The 27,215-nt window shown below is 41.4% G+C and overlaps 1 non-coding gene and 1 pseudogene across 1 annotated transcript; both read right to left on the bottom strand.

Moving 5' to 3' along the window:
* Positions 1 to 366: 366 nt before the first annotated feature.
* On the bottom strand, positions 367 to 5,041 carry LOC109691855 (uncharacterized; annotated as a pseudogene).
* Positions 5,042 to 23,352: 18,311 nt separating this feature from the next.
* On the bottom strand, positions 23,353 to 23,481 carry LOC141418362 (small nucleolar RNA SNORA51). Its single transcript, XR_012443017.1, has one exon. It is a non-coding gene; the product is annotated as a small nucleolar RNA SNORA51 (small nucleolar RNA).
* Positions 23,482 to 27,215: the final 3,734 nt, after the last annotated feature.

Here is a 27,215-nt window from a genome sequence, read left to right as displayed (position 1 = left end):
TCATCCTACAATTTCTGATTATGCATTCTGACACACACTGCTTTCCAAAACACGTTTCTACCACCACCAATAAAAACACATAAATGTTAGTCCTTCCCCAGTGATGAATACATCTGATGAAACTGCTATTAAAATTTTCAAACTCAAGCCAGCAACCGGTGGCTCACACCGTAATCCTAGATACTCAGGAGGCAGAGATCAGGAGGATCACGGTTCGAAGCCAGCACTGGCAAATAGTTCACGAGACCCCCCATCTCAAAAAAAAAAAACAAAACTTAACATAAAAAAGGCTGGTAGAGTTGCTCAAGGTGAAAGCCCTTAGTTCAAGACCCAGTACCAAAAAAAATTCAAATTCCAATGAGTTTTTCTTGATATTTATTTATAGGAATAGAGGAAGAATATGGGATAGGAAGGCTGACAAAAGAAATGTCCTTTAAATTTGGCACAGCTCCTGAGAAGTTTGAAAAGAAATGCTGAAGTAATTAAAGACAATCACATCAAAGCCTATATGGAAATGCAAAGAGATACAAGTCATGATCATAACAGGATTAAGAAAAAATTTTACCCATGTAGTAATTACATTTGACACTGTAAATCTTGAAAAATTTTAATTGTGAAATATGCAGTGCTCCATTATTGCAGTTAACAAAACCTTCAGTCTATAGTATAAGAAAACTCCAAAAGACCCATAAGCTGAGGAGAGGCCAGTGGGATAATATTCAAAACAGCCCTGTGACTTGCAGTACTGAGAGCAGTCTGTGTTTCCAAATCGTGCTTGTTTCCCTGAATTGCTTTCTGCAGGTTTCCACTTCTGGATACAATTTGCAAACAGTGTATGGTTTTTACTTTTGATTCATTTAACAAAGTGCTGATACAGTTAAGATTGTACAGCATGAGCAGCAAAGTCCCTGCCATCAGGGAGCTTACATTCTAGTGGATAACTCTTGTACCTCCATTGCTATACTTTTGCAAATGCCTAAATGAATTTTTTGTGTGTGGAACTAAGGTTTTAATTCAAGGGTTTGTGTTTGCAAAGCAGGTGCTCTACTACTTGAGCCATGCCTCCAGTCCAAATGCTATGGCCCATACAGGGATCAAATCCACAACCTTGTTGTTATTAGCACCGTGCTCTAACCAACTGAGTGCGCCAGCCCCTCCTACATAAGATTTTTATCCTTTGTGAATGATAACTGTAATTGTCAAACTTCTGCATGAAACCCTGACTTGACCACATATTAGGGTGCTCTGCTACATGATCCAGAGACCACTGGGACAACCTGAGCTATGGCTGAAACACTCCTTAATGAACAACATGTGTGCCCTTGTAAAAATTAGATAAAATTTATCACCAGCATGGGTACTGTGATGACTTATAAGATACAAACTCAAACTGAGTGCTTACCATACATCTCCTGTCCATAAGGTTCTACAGGGTGAACTCTCAGAAGAGACTGTAGTCATGAAGACTGACAACTTTACCACACGTATAACATTTCTAAGATTACTCTCCAAGGGGCACACTCTGGTGGAGTTGAGGACTTGAGGCCTGAATGAAGCACTGACCACACACTCCACACTTGCATGGTTTCTCTCCTGTGTGTACCCTCCAATGTGCGTCAAGGTTCAAGCTCTACTAGTAGCCCTTCCTACACTCCTCACATCTGTATGGCTTCTCTCCAGTGTAAGTTCTCTGACGGGAATGACACTGAGAAGCTATATAAAAGCTCTCCCCACACTGCTCACCTTTGAATGGTTTGGCTCCACTGTGGACTCACTGGTGTTGCAGAAGACATGAGGACCATCTGAAACTCTTTCCACATTCTTCACAGCTATACAGTTTCTCTCCTGTGTGAACCAGCTGATGCTTACAAAGATCTCACCTACAAATGAAGCCCTTTCCACACTCCTCACATTTGTATGGCTTCTCTACTGTGTGGACCATGCAATGATTATTAAGTGCTGATCTCTGGCGAAACCTCTTACCACATGTGTCACATCTGAATGGCTTCTCTCCTGTGTGGATCATGGAATGCCTGTTAAGCCTTGATCTACCACAAAAGCTCTTACCATATATATCACACTTGAACGGTTTCTCCCCCACGTGGATTCGCTGATGTTCTGTAGCTGTGAGTCATGAATGTAGGCTTGCCCACACATCTCACAACTGTATGGTTTCTCACCTGTGTGTACTTTGCAGTGAACGTTAAGTGCAGCTCTCTGACTGAAGCCTTTCCCACACTGCTCACATTTGAATGGTTTCTCTACAGTGCGGACCTTCTGATGAGTTTGCAGACGGGAGCTCTGGCTGAACTCCTTTCCACACACATCACACTTGTGGCGTTTCTCTCCCATGTGAACTCTCTGATGAACACAAAGAGCTGAGCTGTAACAGAAGCTTTTTCCACACTCCTCACATTTATGAGACTTCTCTCTTGAGTGTAATTGTTGATGAAGACCAGAGCTGGAGACATCACTGGAGATCTGGGTGTGCTCACTATCCTGATAAAGTTTTTGTCCTGTGTGAATCAGAGATAATCCTGTTCCAACCTGACAGGGTGACTCACCTTCTTTGGTGAACTGAGAGATGCTTATTGTGGAGTCTGGATATATGGTTAAGTCACTTGCAATCTGTCCCCAGATTTGTTTGAAAGACAACTCTTCACATGGTCTTGCTTCTGGAAGAGTCTCCATCTCAGTTTGGATCATGCCTCCTGTCAGAACAGAGAATTCAGACATGTGGACAATAGAAAACTCAGTTTAGCTTTTCAAGATTTCACACTGAAAACAGGGCATGAGACTTCAGTGAACACAGCTAATACGATGTTTATGTTTTCACTATGCATGCGACTGATTTAGAACACATCAAGTCTCCTATGTGAGTGTCAAATGAAAAAAAAAGACTTAAAAATAAGATGATATATCCAGCCAACCTGTTACTTTTATTGAATTTCCTACTCATTCTAAAATCTTAAATGGTAAAATTATACAACTATTAGATTATGTACATAATGAAATATGACTCACTGGAAACATTAAGGAAAGGCAGTGACAGAGTCAATACTTTATCTATTTGGGTTTGTGCTGTATATCCTTAAGAACTAAAGAAATTAACCTTACTCAAAAAGAGGTCTGAGCTTTGTCCTCAGCATCTGAGGGGTACCTCTAAGCCCTTGCAATTTAAAGCCCCAGAAGAATGTCTTTGTTTCCGAGGGAGTGTGGGTCACTCTGTATAGTTTAACAATGTAATTTAGTGTTGTGGCTGGCCGCACCACTGGGGATGTGGTCCCCATGTCAAAAAGACCAATAACTGATTTAAGTGGGGCTTTGGATCATGTGGAATCAAGTGACAAGGGACCTGAAATTAATCACATAGGAAATCAATCAGCCAATAATGGTTATATAATGAGGCCATATGGTGCCTATGTAGAGAAGTTGTAATAATTACTCTGCTTATCAGGGTCAAATGAGCTTCTTGATTGACAGTCCCTTGTGTATCACACCTCATCTTAATCCTCAGGAAGTAATGTGCCCTGACCAAATGGGGAGAACACAATGGAAGTTTCTCATTTGGTACTTCTTGGGACTCTTGTGTTATGTAATTTTCTGCAGGTTAATTGCAACTTTTCCTGTAAAAGTCATAATGATGAAAGTGAAAGCATTCAGTCAGTTCAGAGTCTTTTTACTTCAAAATACAGCAGTAGGTCTCTACAAAAGTAAAGGAAAATTGGGTAATTTACTGCATGGAAAGGAAGTATTGGGAAACTACAGATTTTCAGTTGGTTGAAGTGAGGGTGTGTCAGAGAGCTGGTTCAGAAGCAGGCATGACAATCCTCATTCACAAAGGATTTCTTCCCAGAAATGAATATACTCCCTATAGAAGCTTCCAGAAAAAATCACAGGGAAGGTATGTTACTCTGTGTTCACAAAAAGAATTCCTAGACATTTCCCTGGGAAGTGGGGCAAGTGTACACATAAGGCACTTGACACATAAGGCAATCATATTGAGGAAGCCTCAAAAAGTTGAAATTGGACAGGCAGCCATTCAAAGACAAAAAAAATCTGCCACTTTTCTCATTCACTCCAGTTTGTGTCTTCCTTAATTATCCCCATGATTCCTGGAACAGTGACATGCCCCCATCCATAACTCATTCATCGTGTTAACAAGTATTTGCAGATACCTGCCATGTGCCAGGAGTATTCTAGATGCTGAGGACACAGTCATAAACGAAACAGATAAAAGATCCCCCTCCAGAGATTACACTCCAATGGAGATAGAAGACACTAAACAAAAACACACAAGCTGCGTGGCTTACAACAGGCTATGTTTCCATAAATTCATTGTAGCTTGAAGACATGGTAAATCAAAAATGCATTTAATACACCTAACATACCAGCCATCATAGCTCAGCTAGCCTGCCTTAGATGTGCTCGGAACACCTACAGTACCCTTGAGTTGGGAGAAATCTTTGAACACAAGGCCCATTTTATAATCAAGTTTGACTGCCTCATGCAATTTACTGAATACGGTATACTGTGAAATACACCTCTGGTCATTTACCCTGGTGACCCCGTGGCCGACTAAGAGTCAGGCTCCCTGCTGCTGCCCGGCACCTTGAGAGTAACAGATGGAAGAGTCACGTGTAAGGACTCGAGTTGCTCGGTCCCTACCCTCTTGGTCGTCTTCTCTATAGGACGATGTCTTGATCAACCAAAACTTTCCTTCCGTGATAAAGTAGAGGATGTCTTGTTTCAGTGGTTGACGCCCTGGAAACTTGCAAAGTCACAGGCTTGAGACACATTCTCAGTAAATCTAGATAAAATTTACTGGACATTGAGGTTCCCACGCAGACACGAACACCCAAGGATACAAAGCCAGTCTGGGGGCTGACAATCCATTTCATACGGTGACTGTGCTCACCCACTGAGAGCAGCTTCCAGAAGTTCTCCAGCATCACATCGCGGTACAGCCTCCTCTGGGCAGCGTCCAGCAGCCCCAGCTCCTCCTCGCTGAAGACCACAGCTATGTCCTTGAACGTCACCGCCTCCTACATCAAACACACGTGACCTCAGTCTTAAGACCAGCATTCACTGAGGTGTGGCAGCACTGAACAGGCAGAGGATAGGTGGGAAGTTGTTATGGATTTTCAGTCTTGGGTCAACTTACAGACTTCTCACTCATTCTGTCTGTACTGTGACAATGGCACAAGGTGATTTTCCTGAGCTTCCCCACAAGGGCAATGATAGATGCGAGTCCTGGACCTTTACTTTGTGCACTCACTGATTCTACTGATAAGTAACTTCCAGAACTCTCTGTGTCTCTGTTTTTTGTAGTTCTAGGAATTGAACCCAGGGCCTCACACATGCCAAGCAAGAGCTCCACTGCTGTGCTACATCGCCAGTGAACCTTCTAGAACTCCAAATGATACATCTTGATTTACACCTAATTAAGCTTCAGTGAATCTTGCCAACTGCTCCAGCAATATTTAGCAATTTAGTCTTAACCGTGTTTGATAATGGTCCTCTCTCAAACTAAACCCTGGATGTAATCAAGGTTTTTCTTTAATTAGTCTGCCAAATTAACAAGCTTGTGGTAATAGTTTTCACGATAGCCTTGGAAAGGCCTGGCGCTCTCCCCTTTCTTTCTTGTAGTTCTCAAGGACAGCTATAGAATGTTCTAGGAAGGCAATATCCTGAGTTAGGGAGGATCTGACTGAAGTAGCCCAGGCCTTGTTCCTGTCTCTCCTAGGAGATAAACCTCTTGATTTAGGGAGGAACTAAGCGCCCAGTGAGCCATGGTGCCACTGAGGCGTATAACCTGGCCGCTGCATTTGAAGACCTCAGTGGTAGCACAAGGTGGGGCTTGCTGCCATTGTAAGTGATAAATCAGCTTGACATAACTGAGCATGAGTGTGTCCTATCTCACCAGCCTCACTGAAGAGGAAGCAGTGACCCTCTCCACAGAACGAGCAGAGTATGGTCAGGAGTTCTGGCCTAACCAACCTGTTTCTGGGAGGGATGACAGTCCCCAGGAGATGGCCCAGAGTGGAGACGTGAGCCTAGAAGTGCAGTGATTGGAAAGGAAGGGTGGTAAGTGGGACACAGGTCACCCTGGACAGATGAACTGAGGCAGGAAGAATAGAACATGGAAACGGGGGCCTGGCTCACAACCCCCAGTTGTTAGGCAGGTATGTGATTACTCATTCCCGGGCTGGAGCACTCAGGAAGTGGGTGGTCACATGGAACCTAAGAAACCTGAGAGGGAACAGGAAAGAAATCCTCATATAGTCCCAACAGTCACAATGTGGGCCCCCAAGAAGGGGACACTCGCCATCTAAAGGAGAGACGTGCACCAAACCCACAGAAAGGATTACAGAAAGGGTGGAGCCGAAGTCTCTGGCCCTGACCAGTGACCCTACCCTCCCTCCAAGATGGGGAAAAAATTAAACTGCTGACATTGGGGACCGTGGTGCTTATCTGTGTGTGGGCATGGCCCTTTGGGCCATCTCAGCTGGCAGAGACCCTGGCATTGCTTGTGACCCATACCCATTGCTGCCTGCCACCTAAGCTACCTGAGCCACAGCCAGCACTTCAAGGAAAGTAGTACTTCCTACTAAATGGAGAAAAGAACATTACTTCAGTTCAGGACTCATTTGCTACTAGCCATCTTGTCACTATGTAACAGTCCAAGATGAGTGGGCAAAAAGGCCTTCTGGGTAAATGCCAAGGTCACTTGGGCAAGAAGCCAGACAAAACAAATCCCAGATACGGTCAAGCAAAAAAAAAAACCAAAAAACAAAAACCCTTCTTTTTCTCTGTTCAACTCCCGTCTCCCTCCCCTCCCCTCCCCTCCCCCTCCTCCTGTCTCCCTCTCCCTCCCCTCCCCTCCCCTCCTCTCCCCTCTCCTTCTTTTTTGTTTGTTTCGCTGCACTGGAGCTCGAAATTGCCCTCTACCACTAGACACTTCAACACCCAAGCCCTTTTTGCTTCAGCTTGTTTTTCAAGTAGAATCTCACACTTTTGCCTGGGCTGGTCTCTGATAGTGATCCTCCTACCTCCACCTCCTGAGTAGGTAGGATTACAGGTGTACACCACCACACCTGGCTCACAAAATTTTTTAATCTTCTTGGTACCCACTAAGAAAAGGGAAAGCCCAACAGCTGATAGGCATCTGGAGACAGAGGACAGCATGTACTGGACCTTGGTGTTCTCTTAGAATCCTCAAAGTGACAAGCAAAACCATCAACTTTTTAGTGAGACCTTTGCAACTGCAGACCTTGGGAGCCATTCAATAAGCTATGGCCAAGGCACTGCTTTAAAACCCTTCATGTCACAGGGGTCCCCAAAGTTAATGCATGCTAACTGGAGTCTGTAGCAAAAGAACACTGCCACTGGGGTGCACCAGCCTCTCAAATTTTCAACATTAGGTTGCCTGAGGCAGTCACCCAAAAGTCCTCTTAAATGGCAAGTCCTTGCTTGCTATCAGGCACTGGTGGAGAGCGAGATACTTATGGCTGGATGCCACACATGGCACTGCCACCTGAACTGCCACAAACCCCACCAATTAAATCGGAAGGCTCAACAGTGCTCAATTACCAAATGGAAGTGGTTTGTTCAAGACCAGACCCAGCAAGCCATGTGAATGAATGAGCTGAACAGAGGGACGAAGTGTCCCACAGAGGAAGCTCTGGCTTCTCCTAGAGCCACCTGCAGGCCAACTCTCAGAAATGCCACCTACAAATGTTATGGCTTACTGAAAGCTGTGCAAAGCAAGCAGATGCATGTTGGGCCATGGCCACGATCTGGCCAGTGAGTGGTAATCTTTTGACTGAGAGAGAACACAGATGTTCTAACCACATGCAGGACTGATGGCCATGCAGGCACCCCATCACAGTATCTTGTTATAGTTTCATCAACTCATGGGCCACTGTCAAGGGCCTAGCATCTGGTCAGGAGAATGACAGCAAGTAAAGTGAACTACTAAAGGAGCCTTCTGTGGGTCAAGGAAGACAGCTTGCTGCCTGGAAAGGACAAATACATGTTTCTCATATGAATGCTGGGACTACCACAGCAGTCCTTGAGAAAAACTCATGTCATGTTCTCAAATACCCTATGGGACTTCACTCTGACCAAGGAACATCCTTCACCTTCACAGCCCAAGCAACACCAGAATGGGCCACACACATGGGCTTTCAAGTACCCTGCAGGCCAACGAGGCTCCTGGACAAGACAGCTGCCAACTCAAAAAGCAACCAAAACAGAGCTCATCTCCTGAGCCAGTGAGCAGCACCCAAAGTCAAACTGCCCCACATAACTGAAAAATAAACAGCAAATCATCATAACACGCTGACAGTGGTGGGGGGAGACAACTGACGGAAAGCTGACCCTGCCCCAGAGAAAGCAGGCAGGGCAAAGAAATAAGACCTCAGCACAGTGAAAAGACACCTCCAAAGGAGGACAACTAGTAGACTACAGAAATGATCTCTTGAACCTGGGGGAAGCATGCAAGCTTAAACTGTCACACCTCACTGGGGGAGGAGCTGACCAAGCAGCTGTAGTTGAAAGACAGAGAACAAAACACTACTCACAAACCAACCACCTGGCGAGACTATGACAGAGCTTCTGCTTATATGCCAACACCAGGACTGGATGCTGGAGGAGTAACTCCAGAACTTAAACTAAGACCGAAATTCTATTGTTCCTAACCCTGGAGTTCTTTTTTGTTGTTGTTGTTGTTCTTTGTTTGGTCATTTTTTCCCATTGATTTCTTTGGGGCTTTTTGTTTGTTTGTTTATTGTGGGTTTTCTATTTTTATTTTTATTCCTATTTTTTTCTCTTTCTCTATACTATCAACTTTACCATCATCATCCTCTCATCCCTACTCTCACCCCCTTCACTCTCCCTCCTTCTCCTGTGCAAAAATCCATTGCTCCCCTCTCCAACAACTCATTCTGCCCCTTCTCACCCACTCTCTTCCCCCATCCCTCACCTTCCCCTGCCATTCTCCCCAAACCTGTCACCAGACTACCCCTCCCTCCCTCACATTCATCACCCACTGAACAACCTACTATACCAACTTCACACAACCCCAAACCCCTGTAATCCCTACCACAAACACCCTCTTTTACAACAGAAATACACCCAAACACATTCAAGGACTACAAAAACAGCAGCCCCCACACTGCTTTCCGCACTCACCCACCCCACTCCCCATCTCCCCCTTTAGTGCTACCATATCCAACTCCCCAAATTTCTATAGCTAGCTTTACAAATGTTAACCCCCCCAACTCCCATTGCTTGTAGATATTACTACCAAAGGGTCTCCTATGTAATACATAAACTACTGGTCAGGTATTAAACCTGTGAATTAGTTAATACTAACTTACACCCAGAACAGGGACAGAAATAGCACTCCAACTTAACTAAAAACCCAGTACAACCACAAAATAAAATTAAATCAAGGGAAAGAAAACAAATGACTGAAACTACCAACTAGCCTATCAAGAACACAGTTGCACAGTACTAAGTGGAGTGATGGGAAGAAGAAAAAGGGATGGAAAACATTCTCCCCCCAAAAAATAATTTAATACAGGATTCAGAGGGAAATGAAGAAAAAAAATACCCAGTTCTGGACTCCAACAAAGCAAAGATAAATGACACCAAAGAAACCAACAATGTCCACAAAAACACCCTCAAAGAAGAAATCCTGCACATAATCACTGAGAACTTCATGGAGATGCTACTAGACATGGTTAACCAAAATGTACAAGAGGCACTCGAGAAATTTCAAGACACCAAAAATAAAGAACAAGAGAAGACACAGAAACAAATAAATGAACTCATAGGAGCCCTAAATAAACACCAAAGTGAAACAGAGAACACTATAAATAGAGAGATAAATAAATTAAAGATGAAATTAGACAATATGAAAGAAGAAGTGACCCATAATATGGAAAACCTCAGAAAAAAGAATGAAACAGAAACACAAAACACAGTGGAAGGCCACTCCTGCAGACTAGAACAAGTGGAAGCCAGAATCTCAGAACTTGAAGATAAAATGGAAATTAAAGGAAAAACTGAAGAACTGTTAGTCATACAACTCAAGACATGCAAAAGGAATATGCAAGAACTCACTGACTCCATCAAAAGAACAAACCTGAGAATCATGGGCATTGAAGAGGTGCATGGGAGAAGAGGTGCAAGCAAAAGGGATTCATAATATAGTCAATAAAATAATAACAGAAAATTTCCCAAATCTAGAGAAAGTTATACCCATTCAGGTACAGGAATCCTCCAGGACACCAAACAGACTTCACCAAAACAGGACTTCCCAAAGACATATTATCATTAAAACAACAAGCACAGAGAATAGAGAAAGAATACTGAAGGCTGTAAGAGAGAAAACACAAATAACATATATAGGTAAACCCATCAAAATCACAGATTTCTCAATGGAACCCTTAAAAGCAAGAATGGCATGGAGTGAGGTATTCAGACACTGAATGAAAATAACTTCAACCCTAAGATACTCTACCCAGCAAAACTATCATTCAAAATAGATGGAGCAATAAAAGTCTTCCATGATAAGCAGAAACTAAAACAATATTTGACCACCAAGCCACCACTACAAAAGATTCTTCAAGGAATTTTGCACACAGAAAATGAAAGCATATAAAACCAAGAAAAGACAGGCAGTACCAAACCACAGAAGAAGAAAAGGCAAGAAAGTAGAGAGTAACATTGATTTAGATGCACACATCAAACCCTTAAACAACAAAAACAACTAAATGACAGGAATCACCACATACCTATCAATATTAACAATGAATGTGAACAGACTCAACTCCCCCATCAAAAGACACCATTTGGCAAACTGGATTAAAAAGGAAGATCCAACAATCTGTTGTTTACAGGAGACCCATCTCATTGACGGAAACAAATACTGGCTTAGGGTGAAAGGCTGGAAGAAGATTTACCAAGCCAATGGCCCCCAAAAACAGGCAAGAGTACCAATACTTATTTCAGACAAAGTAGACTTCAAACTTACATTGATCAAATGAGATAAAGGACACTCCATACTAATAAAAGGAGAAATAAACCAAAAGGAAATAATAATTGTTAACCTATATGCACCCACTATCAGTGCACCCAACTTCATCAAACATACTCTAAAGGACTTTTTAAAAGCACATATAAACTCCAACACAGTGGTAGTGGGAAACTTTAATACCCTCCTATCACCAATAGACAGGTCATCCAAACAAAAAATCAATAAAGAAATTCTAGAACTAAATCACACCATAGATCAAATGGACCTAGCTGATGACTACAGGATATTTCATCCAACTTCTGCACAATATACATTCTTCTCAACAGCCCATGGAACTTTCTCCAAAATTGATCATATCTTAGGGCACAAACCAAGCCTCAGCAAATATTAAAAAAATAGAAATAATCCCATGTATTCTATCTGATCACAATGAATTAAAACTAGAATTAACAACAAAACAACAGCAGAAAATATGCAAACAACTGGAAGCTGAACAACACATTGCTCAATGATCAATGGGTCACTGATGAAATAAAAGAGGAAATTAAAAGGTTCCTGGAAGTGAACAAAAATGAAAACATGACCTACCAGAACCTGTGGCACACAGCAAAGGTAGTCCTGAGAGGAAAGTTTATAACCATGAGTGCATATATTAAAAAGACAGAAAGATCTCAAATCAATGACCTAATGCTACATCTCAAACTCTTAGAAAAACAAGAACAAGCAAAACCCAAAACAAGCAGAAGGAGAGAAATAATAAAAATAAGTGCCAAAATTAATGAAATAGAGACCAAAAAAAACCATACAAAGAATCAATGAAACAAAAAGCTGGTTCTTTGAAAAAAGAACAAGATTGACAGACCCCTGGCAAATCTGACTAAAGCGAGGAGAGAAAAAACCAAAATCAGTAAAATCAGAAATGCAAAAGGGGAGATAACAACAAACACCAGGGAAATCCAGGGAATCATCAGAGATTACTTTGAGAACCTATATTACAATAAATTTGAAAATCTTAAAGAAATGGACAAATTTCTAGATACTTATGACCATCCAAAATTGAACCAAGAGGATATTAACCACCTAAATAAATCTATAACACGAAATGAAATTGAAGTAGTGATAAAGAGTCTCCCAAAAAACTCTGAAGTTAGTACAGAAAACAGCAGGGAATACTCTGGAAGTGATGGGTATAGGCTAGGACTTCCTCAATAGAACCCCAGCAGCTCAGCAACTAAGAGAAAGGATGGACAAATGGGACTACATGAAATTAAAAAGCTTCCGCACAACAAAAGAAATGGTCTCTAAACTGAAGAGACCACCCACAAAGTGGGAGAACATATTTTCTAGCTATACATCAGACAAATAACTGATAAGCAGAATATATAGGGAGCTCAAAAAACTAAACTCCCCCCAAAATCAATGAACCAATAAAGAAATGGGCAACTGAACTAAACAGAACTTTTTCAAAAGAAGAAATCTAAATGACCAAAAAACACATGAAAAAATGCTCACCATCTCTGGCCATAAAGGAAATGCAAATCAAAACCACACTAAAATTCCACCTCATCCCTGTTAGAATAGCTATTATCAAAAGCACCACCAACAACAAATGTTGGTGAGGATGTAGGGGAAAAGGAACCACTCTGGAAAACAATATGGAGGCTTCTTAATAAACTAAACATAGATCTGCCATATGATCCAGCAATCCCATTCCTGGGGATATACCCAAAGGAATGTGACACAGATTACTCCAGAGGCATCTGCACACCCATGTTTATTGCAGCACTATTCACAATAGCCAAGCTATGGAAACAGCCAAGATGCTCCACTACTGACGAATGGATTAAGAAAATGTGGTATTTATACACAATGGAATTTTACTCAGCCATGAAGAAGAATGAAATCTTATCATTCACAAGTAAATGGATGGAACTGGAGAACATCATCTTGAGCGAGGTTAGCCAAGCTCAGAAGACCAAAAATCATACATTCTTCCTCAAATGTGAACTTTAGACCTAAAAAAATGCAGTAATATTATTGAACATGGGTCATACACTGAGGAGGTCACACGTACTGGGAAATAGGGAAAGGTAGGGAACCCAAAACTTGAAAGTTGTTTGAGGTCCCCACTGTAAAGGAGTTAATACAGTAACCTTAAAATGACAGAGGTCACTATGGGAAGGTGATCGGGAAGTAGTGAAGAGGTCAGGTAGAGATGAATCAATTCAGGTTGTAATACACTTGTGCATGGAAGCAATGCTAGGAATCTCTGTATAGCTGTCCTTAGCTCAATTAGCAAAAACGCTGTCTCTCTTATTATTGCTTATGTCTACACTTCAACAAAATTAGACAAGAGGGCAGAACAGGTTCTTCCTGGAAGTGAAGGGAGTGGGGAGAGGAAGAGGCGGGGGGGCATGGGGGAGAAATGGCCCAAACAATGTATGCACAAATGAATAAACAAATAAATAAATCATAATGATCCCAGGCAAATGTGTAGGAGGACTGGGAAAATTTCTCACAATCACTTCTGACTGTGCATGTGAGAGAGGGCCTAAATCTCAACATTAGCATCTTGGAGCATTACTGTTGGTCTACTTTGGTGGTTTCCTTTCCTTTATTTTCGGTTCATAGTCAGTGTGAAATTAAAAAAAAAAAAGCAACTGAAGAAAGGAGATCAAGGCAGCCTAGTAAGTCAGGAGTGGTGGTGCACACCTGTAATCCCAGTAGTACCCAGGGTGCCAAGGACAGGAAGATCATGAGTTCAAGGCCAGCCTGGGCTACATAGTAAAATCCTGTTTGAAAAGGCCAAAAAAAATTTTTAATCATGATCATTAATTATAGACGTTTTGTATTTTCTTTTGAAACAAGGTCTCACTATTGTAGTGAAAGCTGACCTTGAAACTCACAATCCTTCTGCGTTAGCCTCCTGAGTGCTGAAAATATCGTCATGCACACCACACCGAGCATGTTTTGGTAATTTTTTTCATTGTAGACTTTCTCTCCAGGTTTTTACCTACATTCCTAATCTTTCAATGTAAGAGTACAAGTACCCTGATCTTATGTTGGCCAAAAACAGGTTATAAATAAACTCATGGTTTGAGTAATATAATTTGTTGTTTAAGGCTGGCTCAGTGGCCCAAGTGGTAGAGTGCCTGCCTAAAAAGTGTGAGGCAATGAGTTCAAACCCCAGTGCCACCAAAAAAAAAAAACAAGGAATAATTTATTTTAGTATTCTCAGTTACTTAATTATAAACAGATACCACCATTTCAAGTATGTACTAACCATCTCAAATTCCCCTTTCAGTTCACCTCCTCATATCCTTTGTTTGCATTCTTTTGGACTTTTTTTCTTTCAATTGTGTGTAAGATTCTTATTATAAATTTTTTCTGTTTCTGATATCGTTTGGTAAATGCTTTTATCCTAGGTGTTAATTGTTTTGTAAACACTGTGCAAGGCATCTTTGCCGCCGAGTACTGTAAAGACTCTACAATGAGTATGATATCACTTTAATTAGATGCCTGGAGCTCAGGTGCACGTAAAGATATACCACATCAGAAGAGAAGAGGCCACCCCAAGGAGAAAACCAGGAAAGAGCAGTGCCACCTGTATACGTCATCATTCAATAGGGATCGCCAGACATCCATGGCACAGGGCACACAAGACATCCACAGGACAGGGCACAGGCCTGGCAATGGAGCATTCAGGGATTTTTGGTTTTTTCAGTGCTAGGGGTGAAACCCAGGGCCTTGCACATGCTAGGCAAGCTGTACCACTGGGCATCTTGCCTCTTTTGACTGGAGCAGAATGACACATTCCAGGCTCTTAGTTTTCTGGTGAACCTGAGAGGGCTTCTCGTGTTTTACATTTAAAATGAAGATGAAACAGAGAAGTGCCTCCTTTCACTGGTGTGAGGAGGGATACAGGAACAGAATACACCTGGTTGGCAAATCTCCAAGTATTGCTGAGCACTTTGAATGGAGGTTACTGCTTACTTTGCTCAAGAGTACTTTCTACATAAAGGGATTAAGAGGACAGCAGTAAATCAAAAATATACAAGTTGGGACACAGGCCTAGGGACCACAGCATGCAACTTTGCCTGTGTGAAAACTTTCTCCAAGGTCTGTGTGGAGCAGGCTGTGGTGCTGGGCCATGTTTGGAGGTTCTAACCACAAAAGAGCAAGCCAGGCAAAGGATGTCAAGGCAGCCTTCCAAAACTGAGCTTCGAGTATGCTAAGACAAAAAACTGGCATACCGTTTTCAGAACTGACTTTTGGGATAAAGGTTAAATGAAGGAAAGCTGTGGTGGCAGTGTTGCCTAAAACATAAAATGCAGGGTGGCATAGTGGCTCAAGTGGTAAGAACACCTGCCTAGCAAGCATGAGGCCCTGAGTTCAAACCACTAAAAAAAAGTAAAATTCTTAAATCAGCAAAATGTGAGTGTAAGATACTTAAAATAAGAAGGTACATCCACTCAAAGAGAATATAACACAACCAAAACAAAGACATTATACAACAGTATATAAAAATAGCCCAACTTAAAAATTTAGATGTACTCATCAGTACAAGTAGAGTTGTAAGGGTATACAAGGAAGAGTATGAGAACGTAAAAATGGCTACTTTGTGAGCAGAGAAGTATTCAAGTGACAGAATTATCTTCTCAGATTAATTTTTCTATTCCATAAAATGAATAATAATAAAAGAATGTGAGAAGCCAGATGCAGTGGCTTACACCTACAATCCCAACTACTTGGGAGGCAGAGATAGAAAGATCACAGTTTGAAGCTACCCTGGGCAAAAAAAGAAAGTTGGAAATGGGCCTGGAATCCTTCAAGGTTAAAGACAACAGAAACACAACAAAGTCAGTATATAAAACTAGTTGGAACTGGGGCAGAATAGTTACCAAGGACTTTGAGCAGGAAATTTCCCCTGCTCAAAGAAAAAGCTAGGTGTGGTGTGCATTCTATAATCCCAGTTACATAAGCTGTAGAGAGGAAGATTGCCAGCTCAGGTTGCCCTCAGGTAAAAGCATGAGACCCCATCTGAAAAATAACTAAAGCGAAAAGGGCTGCAGGTGTGACTCAAGTGATAGAGCACATGCCTAGTAATGCAAGACCCTGAGTTCAGACCCCATGCTGCCAGAATACATATATACATACATATATATACACATACATACGTACACACACATACATATATATAAACATAAACACACACATATATACATACATACATACACACACACACACACACACATACATACATACTAAAAACAACTCAAAATGGGCAAAATAATTCTGTGGCACATGGGTTCAAATCCCTATTGTTCTCCTTGAGTCTACCCAAGAGAGTTGTGAGGAGATGGAATTTTAACAGCAAGAAAGGCAAGCCCCACTCACCATTGAAGGTAGCCATTTTTCTTCTTCCTATTGGGGACATGCAGAGTCCTGAGTCATGCAGACACCAGGCAGGCAAAACTGGCCAGAAAAGAGCCTCAACAGAAGAAAACAAGACATGAAAAGGTGGCCAGGTGCTGGGCACGGGAGCTCAAGCCTGTAATCCTAGCTACTTGGGAGAAAGAGATCCAGATAATTGCTGTTAGAGACCAGTCTGGGCAAAAAGTTTTCGAGATCCTATCTCAAACAATGGATGGGTGTGGTGATATGATCCTATTATCCCAGCTGTGGCAGGAGGCCTAAAATAGGATCGTGTCCAGGCTGCCCTGAGCAAAAAGTGAGACCCTATCTCCAAAATAAACTGAGAAAAATGGACTGGAGGTGTGGCTCAAGCAGAACACCTGCTTTGCAAGTGCAAAGCCCTGAGTTTAAACCACAGTCCCACCAAAAAACAAAACAAAAAAAAGTAAAGTCCAGAGGAGATTCCAAGATGGCAGCTAGAGGGAGGAAGCAGAAAGCATGCCTCCTATAGTGAAATCTTGGAGAGACGCTGGAGACACACCTTGCAGGCAAAACCACTGAGAAGAGGCAAAACTTTGACCCCTCCACACCTCCAGCTGGCGCAGAGCATCTCCACTTCACATTAAACGGAGAAACCAGGAGGGCCCCCAGGCTGCCAGTCGCCTGCGCCCAGACAGCTTGGGAAGATGTGGACAAGGTGAGCTTAGCGGTACTGTGGTAGTCCCACAGACAACCCTGGCCAGAGGAGCATAGCCCCCTGGACAGACCGACCTCCACTCGGGGGAAAAAAGAGAAACTGAGTAATAAGCAATAAGAACAATAAAGACACGTGGGAAAGAGGGTGGGGCACACTGAACGCCCAAGATTGGGGGAAGGGAATCCTTCCCGGAACTGTAAATAAGCCGGGCCAGCGGGATCGGGGGCACGCGCCCAGCAACAGGAGCTGGAAAGCTGTGAGAGTGGCAGAAGGAGGAAAACTCCACAGGAGATGGGAGAAGACCCACTTCCCACGTGAGCTGTAAACAAACAGGCAGGCCTGAGAAAGCGGGTGCAGTGTCACCTCCCCCAGTGTGCTTGGAAAGGGGAAAGCTTGTAGCAGAGGCTCGCACACAGGAAAACTCTGAGTAAACAAAGCCTGCAGGGCCAGATGAGTGCTAAGCTCACCCCTGAGATCTGCATAAATAATGCCTCCAGCAACAGCAGGCTGACAGCAGCGGGCAGGCAAGCCACAGCCACAGATACCATTCACAGAACTGTCTCCAGACTCTTTTTTTTCTCTCTCCCTACCTTTGATGAGAAAACAACCGAACTACACCTGAATGCTGAAAAACTTACTGAAACTGTATTGCATTTGAACTTGGGACACTTTGTGGGGTTTTTTTTGTTTTTTGGAGTTTTTTTGTGCAGGTTTGTTCTACTTTATGCATCCTCTTTGATGAGACAACTACAGAACAACATCTGAGGCACCATCTCCAGGATTGGAGACTGAGACGGACACCAAAATTATTAAGACTGAAACTTCATTGCATTTGAACTTGGAGGGTTTTTTTTTTCTATTTGTCATTTTGTTTTATTTAATTTATATATATATATATTTCTTTCATTTACTTATTTTTTATTTCTATTCTTATCTTTATTCTTTTTATTTTTTATTTTCATTCCTCTCTCTATCTAAGGCCTGTTCAGCTTACTGTCGATTAGTACACTAATGCTCCCTGTTTATACGTTTGAAACAATCTTGTTTGATTCCTTGTTTTGTTTTTTCCTACTTGTCTGTTTTTCCCTTTTCTTTAACTTCTTGCTTCCCATCTCCTCTCACCCTTCCATTCTAAATATTACCATTGTTATTATTACAAGCTAGAAAATACTTAATTGCACACAATACAGGGACAGTAACAACACCAAGGACAATGACAGGAAGACAGAAAAAACAGGAAACCAGTTTCCCCACAGTTTCCTGTACTACAAAAATTAGTACAGGAACCAGAGGGGAATGAAGAAAACAGATACTCAGATCCAGACTCCAACAAAATGAAGATAAACTATGCCAAAGAACCCAATGAAGCCACAAGAATAGTTTAAAAGAAGACATACTACAGGTTCTCAATGAGAATTTTATAGAGATGATACTGGATAGGGTCAACCAAAATGTACAGGAGACACTCAAGAAATTCCAAGACAACAAAAATAGAGAATTTGAAAAAGCAAAAGAAGAAATGAAGGAAACCATAGAAGCACTGTATAAACACCAAAGTGAAACAGAGAACACGATTAATAAACAGATAAATGAACTCAGGACAAAAATAGACAACATTAAAGAGGAAACCACTCAGGATATGGAAAACCTCAGAAAAAAGAATGAAACAGAACTGCAAAACAAAATGGAAGGCCAATCCAGCAGAATAGAACAAACAGAAGACAGAATCTCAGAACTTGAAGATGAAATGGTAATTAAAGGAAAAACCAAAGAACTATTAATTAAACAACTCAAGACCTGTGAAAACAAAATGCAAAAACTCACCGACTCCATCAAAAGACCAAACTTGAGAATCATGGGCATCAAAGAAGAAGAAGAGGTGCAAGCAAAGGGAATGCATAATATATTCAACAAAATAATAACGGAAAATTTCCCAAATCTAGAGAAAGATATTCCCATACAGATGCAAGAGGCCTCCAGGACACCAAACAGACCAGATCAAAATAGAACTACCCCACAGCATATCATCATTAAAACAACAAGCTCAGAAACTAGGGAAAGAATATTGAAGGCTGTAAGAGAGAAAAAGCAAATAACATACAAAGGTAAACCCATCCAAATCACAGCAGAGTTCTCAACAGAAACATTAAAAGCAAGAAGAGCGTGGGGTGAGATCTTCCGGGCACTGAATGAAAATAACTTCAACCCTGGGATACTCTACCCAGCAAAACTATCATTCAAAATAGAGATGGAGCAATAAAAGTCTTCCATGATAAGCAGAAACTAAAACAATATGTGACCACAAAGCCACCATTACAAAAGATTCTTCAAGGGATTCTGCACACAGAAAGTGAAACCCAACTTAACCATGAAAAGACAGGCAGCACCAAACCACAGGAAAAGAAAAAGCAAGACAGTAGAGAGTAACCTCAACTTAGGTACACATAATCAAACCTTCAAACAACTAAGACAACTAAATGACAGGAATCACCACATACCTATCAGTACTAATGCTTAATGTTAATGGACTTAATTCACCCATCAAAAGGCACCACTTGATGAAATGGATTAAAAAGGAAGACCCAACAATTTGTTGCTTACAGGAGACCCATCTCACCGACAGAAATAAGCATAGGCTTAGGACGAAAGGCTGGAAGAAGATTTACCAAGCCAATGGCCCCCAAAAACAGGCAAGAGTAGCAATACTTATCTCTGACAAAGTAGACTTCAAACCTACATTGATCAAATGAGACAAAGAAGGAAATTCCATACTAATAAAAGGGGAAATGGACCAAAAGGAAATAATAATCATCAACATGTATGCACCCAATGTCAACGCACCCAATTTCATCAAACATACCCTGAAAGACCTAAAAGCATATATTAACACCAACACATTGGTTGTGGGAGACTGTAACACCCCATTATCAACAGATAGATCATCCAAACAAAAAAATCAATAAAGATATCCAAGATCTAAAATATACAATAGATCAAATGGACCTACTTGATGTCTACAGAACATTTCATCCAACTTCCACCTAATATACATTCTTCTCAGCAGCCCATGGAACCTTCTCCAAAACAGATCATATCCTAGGGCACAAAGCAAGCCTCAGCAAATATAAGAAAATGGAAATTATACCGTGCATACTATCTGATCACAATGCAGTAAAAGTAGAACTCAACAACAAAAGTAAAGACAAAAAACATGCAAACAGCTGGAAACTAAATAACTCATTACTTAATGAACAGATCATTGATGAAATAAAAGAGGAAATTTAAAAGTTCCTGGAAGTCAATGAAAATGAAAACACAACCTACCGGAACCTATGGGACACAGCAAAGGCAGTCCTGAAAGGAAGGTTTATAGTCATTACGGCATATATTAAAAAGGCTGAAAGATCCCAAATCAATGACCTAATGATACATCTCAAACTCCTAGAAAAACAAGAACAAGCAAATCCCAAAACAAATAGGAGAGAAATAATAAAAATAAGAGCTGAAATCAACGAAATAGAAACCAAAAAAAAATACAAAGAATGAATGAAACAAAAAGTTGGTTCTTTAAAAAAATAAACAAGATCGATGGACCCCTGGCAAACCTGACTAAAATGAGGAGAGAAAAAACCCAAATTAGTAGAATCAGGAATGCAAAAGGGAAGATAACAACAAACACCATGGAAGTCCAGGAAATCATCAGAGACTACTTCAAGAACCTATATTCAAATAAATTTGAAAATCTTAAAGAAATGGACAGATTTCTAGATACATATGACCATCCAAAACTGAACCAAGAGGAAATTAATCACCTGAATAGATCTATAACACAAAATGAAATTGAAGCAGCAATCAAGAGTCTCCCCAAAAAGAAAAGCCCAGGACCTGATGGATTCTCTGCTGAATTCTATCAGACCTTTAAAGAAGAACTGATACCAACCCTCCTTAAACTGTTCCACAAAATAGAAAGGGAAGGAAAACTGCCTAACACATTTTATGAAGCCAGTATTACACTTATCCCAAAACCAGGCAAAGACACCTCCAAAAAGGAGAACTATTAGGCCAATCTCCTTAACAAAATAATGGCAAACCGAATTCAACAACACATCAAAAAGATCATTCGCCACGACCAAGTAGCCTTCATCCCAGGAATGCAGGAGTGGCTCAACATATGACAATCAATAAACGTAATAAACCATATTAACAGAAGCAAACACAAAAACCACTTGATCATCTCAATAGATTTAGAAAAAGCCTTTGATAAGATCCAACACCATTTCATGATAAAAGCTCTAAGAAAACTAGGAATAGAAGGAAAGTACCTCAACATTATAAAAGCTATATATGACAAACCTACAGCCAGCATTATACTTAATGGACAAAAACTGAAACCATTCCCTTTAAAATCAGGAACAAGACAAGTATGCCCACTATCTCCACTCCTATTCAACATAGTACTGGAATTCCTAGCCAGAGCAATTAGGCAAGAAGAAGAAATAAAAGGAATACAAATAGGTAAAGGAACTGTCAAAATATCCCTATTTGCAGATGACATGATCCTATACCTTAAAGACCCAAAAAACTCTACTCAGAAGCTTATAGACATCATCAATAGCTACAGCAAGGTAGCAGGATATAAAAATCAACATAGAAAAATCATTAGCATTTCTATACACTAACAATGAGCAAACTGAAAAAGAATGTATGAAAACAATTCCATTTACAATAGCCTCAAAAAAAATCAAATACCTAGGTGTAAACCTAACAAAAGATGTGAATGACCTCTATAAGGAAAACTATAAACTTCTGAAGAAAGAGACTGAGGAAGACTATAGAAAATGGAGAGATCTCCCATGGTCATGGATTGGTAGAATCAACATAGTAAAAATGTCAATACTCCCGAAAGTACTCTACATGTTTAATGCAATTCCCACCAAAATTCCAATGACACTCATGAAAGACATTGAAAAATCTACCGTGAAATTTATATGGAAATACAAGAGGCCACGAATAGCCAAGGCAATACTCAGTCAAAAGAACATTGCATGAGGTATCACGATACCTGACTTCAAACTATATTACAAAGCAGTAACAATAAAAACAGCATGGTACTGGCACAAAAACAGACATGAAGACCAGTGGAACAGAATAGAGGACCCAGGTATGAAGCCACACAACTATAACCAACTTGTCTTTGACAAAGGAGCTAAAAATATACGATGGAGAAATAGCAGTGTCTTCAACAAAAACTACTGGGAAAACTGGTTAGCAGTCTGCAAAAAACTGAAACTAGATCCATGTATATCACCCTATACCAAGATTAACTCAAAATGGATCAAGGATCTTAATATCAGACCACAAACTCTGAAGTTGATACAGGAAAGAATAGGAACTACTCTGGAGTTAGTAGGTATAGGTAAGAACTTTCTCAACGAAACCCCAGCAGCACAGCAACTACGAGATAGCATAGATAAATGGGACCTCATAAAACTAAAAAGCTTCTGTTCATCAAAAGAAATGGTCTCTAAACTGAAGAGAACACCCACAGAGTGGGAGAAAATATTTGCCAGCTACACATCAGACAAAGGACTGATAACCAGAATATATAGGGAACTTAAAAAACTAAATTCTCCCAAAACTAATGAACCAATAAAGAAATGGGCAAGTGAACTAAACATTAGGCTTCATGGAGTCCCAAGAGATCAAGTCTCTACCAGCGTCTTTGGGGGTCATTAAAAAGATCTCGCTGGGGCCTCCAAATGTTACAAGTCAACTGAGGCATGACCACCCCAGAAAGATTTTAAAGGAGAGTCTTTATTAGCCAGATGGCGACTGCTCTGACCAACAGGTTGTTGAGTCTCAGAGAGCAGCCCCATTCCAACATTTAGCAGGCCTTATAAGGCAAAAATCCCTGGCAATCTTTGTGAAGCAAGCAAGCCTGGGTACAGAAGTGAGACAATGGTTATTATCTATGAGTATGAATGAATACAATCAACACAATCCACACAACCAACCATTTGACCATATCCTAGTTTGGTTCCTGCTGTTCTTTGAACTTTACGAGAACCAGACACTCTCCTAAACCTCCCTCTACACCTGATTTATGGCTTTCCTCTAGCTATGTTGTTAACCATTTCAGTATAGTTTCAGGAATGATTTTGGAGCTGGGTTTCTTTCTTTTTTCCCTCCCATCCCATGTCTTCCCATTCACAATACAGATCGAGCACAGGGCCTGGGCTGAGGTGCATATGGGATATGTATGCTTTCCCTCTTTCCATACTGTCAGTGTAAGAATACAGCCTGTGATAAATACCAGGAAGCAAATGCTGGGTTTCATACTTGTGAGAGAGTATACTCCTTTAACCCTTAATCTTTAGTTGTATACCTTTTGCTTTGTTTTTGTTTTGAGGAGAAGGGAAAGATTGTTAAGAAGTGGATCATGTGATATGATTGCTTAGAATGGTTTCCATTATTTAAGTTCCAACTTAAAAAACATTTATAGCTTTCTTCTTCCTCTTCCTCTCCTTCCTTCCATTTCCTTCCCTTCCTTCCTTCCTTTTTATCCTCCTCCCCCTCTTTCTCCCTTCTTCTGCACCCCCCCCTCCAGAGAAAGTATCCAGAATTGGAGGTGCCCTCAGTTGGACATTGTTCAGATATTTACATCTCCTCTTTTGTAGTTGACTTCCTTTTAAAAAAAAGTATTTTACAACAAAATTGGCAAAAATTGGCAAAAACACTCATTTTCTGCCTGGGAGAAAAGTGGACCTTTAAGCTTTCTGTATTATTTGCAAGTTTCAGGACCTGAGCCCTCACTTCACCAATGCACCCCTCATCCTTACTGAACCATCCTGGACTTCCTAGTATCAGCTGTTTTTTGAATCAGAAGGCACCTACAGGAAGGAATTCCTGATTCTAAGAGCAGGAATTAGGTGAAGTGTCTATCCAGTGTTTATTGTATGTTGGAGGTGTGTATGTTGTTCTTTTGATTTTTTTACAGGGGCTCACAGCTAAGAGTTTGCCTTGAGTCTCAGAGGAGACTTTGAACTTGGACTTTTTTTTTTGTCTTTTCCTTTTTGGTGCTGGGATCATACTCAGAACCTTGTGCATGCTAGGCAAGCACTCTACCACTGAGCTACATCCCAGCCCTGACTGGACTTTTGAGCACTGCTACAATTGTCAGAATTTGGGGACTTTTGGGACAGACTAAATGCATTTTGCATTGTGAGATGAGCATATGACTTTAGGGGTCAAGAGTGGAATATTATTGTTTGAATATGAAATCTCCTCTGATACTTCTTAATCTGAATTCAAAGAAGAAAATATTTCAAGATTTTATATAGGGTAGACCCTATTTCATACTCTCTTCTCCAATTCCCTGCCAATGTAAGAATGTAAGAGGCACTCAAACTGCTTCTGCTGAAAAACACTGATTCCTTACTTGGGCCCACAAATTAACTAAAAACATAAGAAGCTTGGCATCCCTGCTGGAATACAGGGATGCAATGCAAACATGGTTACCTCCAATAAAAGAGCCAGAGAAAAACAACATGGTATGACAGGCTGCCCAGCCCCAGTGACCTTGATGATGTCCAGTACCTTCCCCTGTAGCAGGAAAGTGGTGGTGGTGAGGAACAGAAAAGAAACAGACAGACTGTGTTTTGACAGTATGGCAAAGCAGAGAGATAAAACTTAAACTAAAATCCAGTTACATTAAAGGTTTTTGTAAGGTCAAAATTTAATGTACTGATATTAAAATAAACCTTAATTCTCTAAGCTCATAACAGTAAGACTAACTTAAAAATATTATTCTTAATAACATTTACAAAAACTGTCTTAAAATGGTTTTTGTTTTGTCAAAATAACTGTCAGGAATTTTTGGTGCTAAAGGTTAATCCACAAATTTGTTAAGACAACAAGAGTTGACACAAAGAGACAAGAGGCAGCTGAGCACAGAGAATACTGCTGCACTGATGTGAGGGTTCAGACAGATTTACTTATGTAGAACAAAGTAAAAAAAAAAGACCAAAGTACACCCCCCAGATAGGATTAAAAAAACAAAAAGGAGCACTACACTGAAAGTCAAGACCTCCCGTTTTTATTGGAGTCTACAGAGTGGAGATGTTAGTCCTACTCCTTCCATATGGCAGGTGGAGGGAATTTTTGGCCTGGGATGGCCAGATTGGGCCTGTTATTTTAGGGGAGCTCCATTGACTACAGGTTTGTGGGAGCCTGCTCTATGTCATGAACCATTTGTTAGTGTCAACAATGTGGGATATGATCCCTTATCAACATCTGAGCCATGATTCTTGGCCATTAGGTTTCCTAACTCCACAGTTAGTCCCCATAAATATTTACCTGTGTAAAGTAGCAGAAATTGCTCCTTGGATCCACCACAGTCGAGTCAAGCCAGCTTCTCTAGAATGGGAGTGCATCCCTGATCCAGCTTCACCACGTAGGATCACCTTCTGGAACCTGAGCATCCTCCCTCTGCAGGACTCCACTTCCCAGGAAACAACAGGGGATCAAAAACGGTGGGACAACAGCCCTGCTCTAGTCACCTCAGGAATCTGACTAATCTACGTGGCAGAAGCTTGAGGAGTTGACTTTCCATAAGGACAATCGGGCTGTTTTTCACACATTATCTCACTGTAATGCATTGTCACCCTTGTCAGTATTTGCTGCTGTAGCTCTTACCCTAGTCTTTGCCATAGGTTTGTCAGAAACTGCCCCACTGATTGGATCTATTAGCTCTCTTCTGTCTCTTTTGGGCAGGATGCATAATTACTGATATGGTCTCCCTTCTCAGCCTCAGAGTCCTCCTCCTGTGACCTATGTATGCATACTACTTGGGCAGAAAGTGTTGTCACTAGGACTTTGCTTTTCCATGCTCACTATTCCTGTGCAGGCTCTGTCACTGGGTCATGCACTCACAACCATACCACCTATCTATTGTGCTCCCATAGTAATCAGCATATCTGCTTCAACCCCACTTATCACCCCTGGGAGCAATGGTTAGAGATCAGGAGCATCCACAATCCTGGGAACCTTATCGGCCACACCCAGATGTTTAGCCCTGATAAACCAATGTCAATGCTATTTGACACATGTGCGGCCACAGACAAGGGTGGATGTGGAGGTACAGGCTGTGGCTGTAGGGGCCTCACTTGGGAAATAGCCTATATGTCAAAGGATAAGTATATGTGCCAGGAGACACCTCTTGGCCATGTGATGATGCGGGTTCTTATTAGTGTCCTAACTGGGGTTGTGTTCGTGGGCCACATGGCAGAGGGCTAAGCACAGAGCCCCCTTCACAAAGGGACAGCTGCCCCTGATGTACCCATGGCAGGTGTAACCCTGTAAATTCACTGTACTTAAGCCATCTGATTGGACACGGGAACATATAACTGGCACAAGGATAGATGGAAAGGGCCTTGACCCTGGGAGTCTGATGCACCTCAAATTAGTAAATGATAATCTACCATGACAGTTCCTCATATCAAGTTTTTCACTCCTTTTATGAGGAGATGAGGAGTGAATTTTCCATCTCCGCCAAAGCTAAAAACCTGTTCCTCTCACTGGCTGAGTCTAAATCCCAGACACTGAATGTCACTTCGTGCCATGTTTATGGGGGACCAACATGGAGACCACTGGCCTTGGGAAGCAAGGGAGCTGGACCCACAGGAGCCTTTTAATGAGACTTCTTTCCCAAAGCACAGGAAAGACATCTGTCTCCTAAAGACTTCCACCATCGAAAATTATCGTATCTCCCACCCAGAAGGCCAATTCTACAACTCAGCTGGGGATTTTACTTGTTTAGGACAAAAGCTTTACAATGACACTGCCCAAGAGACCCAATGATGAGGAGCTCCTAACCATACAGAACCCCAGCCCCACCCACATGGCCAGCTTCTCTAATTTCAGGAAAGTTTGGGACAATCTTACCACACACATAGATTGGCAAGCACCCAGGGGGCTATACTGGATCTGTGTGAGGCAAGCTTATACAGTGCTACCTGGTAGCTGGTTTGGGTCTTATGTGCTAGGCTCAATCAGACC

This window comes from Castor canadensis, chromosome 16 (assembly GCF_047511655.1).
Source record: "Castor canadensis chromosome 16, mCasCan1.hap1v2, whole genome shotgun sequence".
NCBI lineage: Eukaryota > Metazoa > Chordata > Mammalia > Rodentia > Castoridae > Castor > Castor canadensis.
The sequence above is the reverse complement of the archived record's forward strand: the minus strand, read 5'-3'. Positions and strand labels throughout refer to the sequence as shown.